The 1,973-nt window shown below is 35.7% G+C and overlaps 1 non-coding gene across 1 annotated transcript; it reads right to left on the bottom strand.

Moving 5' to 3' along the window:
* Positions 1-679: 679 nt before the first annotated feature.
* On the bottom strand, positions 680-786 carry LOC132499675 (U6 spliceosomal RNA). The gene has a single exon (XR_009533905.1). It is a non-coding gene; the product is annotated as a U6 spliceosomal RNA (small nuclear RNA).
* Positions 787-1,973: the final 1,187 nt, after the last annotated feature.

Genomic DNA, 1,973 nt, shown 5'->3' with positions numbered 1-1,973 from the left:
ATCTGTGAGTCTGTTTCTGTTTAGTAGATGTGTTCATTTGTGTCATATTTTAGATTCCACATAAAAGTGATACAATATGGTATTTGTCTTTCTCTTTCTGACTTACTTCACTTAGTATGATAATATCTAGGTCAATCCATGTTGCTGAAAATGGCATTATTTAATTCTTTCTTTATGTCTGAGTAATATTCCATGGTATTATATATATGTGCGCACATGTGTGTGTATGTATGTGTGTGTGTATATATATATATACCCCCACATTTATATGTACCTCATTTTTATTCTTTTAATCTGTCCATGGATATTTTGGTTGTTTCCCTGTCTTGGCTATCGTAAATAGTACTGCTATGAACATACGGGTGCATGTACCTTTTCCAATTAGAGTTTTGTCTGGGTATATGCTCAGGACGGTATTGCTGGATCATATGGCAATTCTATTCTTAGGTTTGTTTTTCTTTTATCATCTTTATTGGAGTATAATTGCTTTACAATGGTGTGTTAGTTTCTGCTTTATAACAAAGTGAATCAGCTATACATATACATATATCCCCATATCTCCTCGCTCTTCTTTCTCCCTCCCACCCTCCCTATCCCACCCCTCTAGGTGGTCACAAAGCACGGAGCTGATCTCCCTGTGCTATGTGGCTGCTTCCCACCAGCTATCTATTTTACATTTAAAAACGTGGAATGCTTCACAAATTTGCATGTCATCCTTGTGCAGGGGCCATGCTAATCTTCTCTGTATTGTTGCAATTTTAGTATATGTGCTGCGGAAGCGTGCACCATTCTTAGTTTTTTAAGGAACCTCCATGTTTTTTTCCATAGTGGCTGCACCAGTTTACATTCTCAGCAACAGTGAAGGAGGGTTCCCTTTTCTCCACACCCTCTTCAGCATTTGTTATTTGTAGAAAAAGGTTTTAAGTTTGATTAGGACCCATTTGTTTATTTTTGCTTTTATTTCTTTTGCTTGGGAGACTGATCTGAGAAAATGTTGCTACAATTTATGTCTGAGAATGTTTAGGCTATGTTCTCTTCTAGGAGTTTTATGGTGTCATGTCTTATATTTAGGTCTTTAAACCATTTTGAGTTTGTTTTCGTATATGGTGTGAGAGACTGTTCAAATTTCGTTGATTTACCTGTATCTGTCCATCATTCCCAACACGATTTGCTAAAGAAACTGTCTCTTTTCCATTATATTCTTGCCTCCTTTGTTATAGATTAATTGGCTGTAGGTGTGTAGGGTTATTTCAGGGCTCTCTGTTCTCTTTCATTGATCTAAATGTCTGTTTTTGTGCCAAAACTACTTTGTTTCGATTACTGTAGCTTTGTAGTATAGTCTGAAGTTTGGGAGGGTATGACTCCTGCTTTGTTCTTTTTCCTCAGGATTGCTTTGGCAATTCTGTGTCTTCTTTTTTTTTTTGTCATCAAGGCCCAGAGAGCCCTTCAAAATGGATTTCTTTATTTACCTGCAATGGATAAACTTCGAGATACTGCAGACACCCCCAAATTATATGCTAATGTTTTAACGTTGTTTATTGAACTAAAATAATGTGCATGCATAGTTTAAAATATATATACATATACTAGAAGGCTTGTAATGAGAAAAGCAGTTTCTGGCCTACTCTTTAGAGGCAATAGCCTCAACTCTTTTAGGTATACAACCAGATTAGATCCATATATCTAAATAAATGTGTATACTACTAATTTTTTCCCATTTTGCTTTAAGTTTTAATTAAATATCACCTATTTCTGTGATAGCAACATCTACATAAATAACATGAGGCCAATAAAATTGCATAGGATTCTGAAAGTCACACTAGCGTCTATCTCCCTGGTATTGTCACAACACTAAGAAGCCAAAAGGAGAAGAAACATGGTATCAGAGCAATTTGTTTTGTACATCTCACATGGTACAGTTTGTGATAGGTTTATGGAAAAGTCAGGTTGCCCTTCTTATTTTTTTTTTGACA

The sequence above is a fragment of the Mesoplodon densirostris genome, chromosome 11 (assembly GCF_025265405.1).
Source record: "Mesoplodon densirostris isolate mMesDen1 chromosome 11, mMesDen1 primary haplotype, whole genome shotgun sequence".
NCBI classification, from domain to species: domain Eukaryota; kingdom Metazoa; phylum Chordata; class Mammalia; order Artiodactyla; family Ziphiidae; genus Mesoplodon; species Mesoplodon densirostris.
The sequence above is the reverse complement of the archived record's forward strand: the minus strand, read 5'-3'. Positions and strand labels throughout refer to the sequence as shown.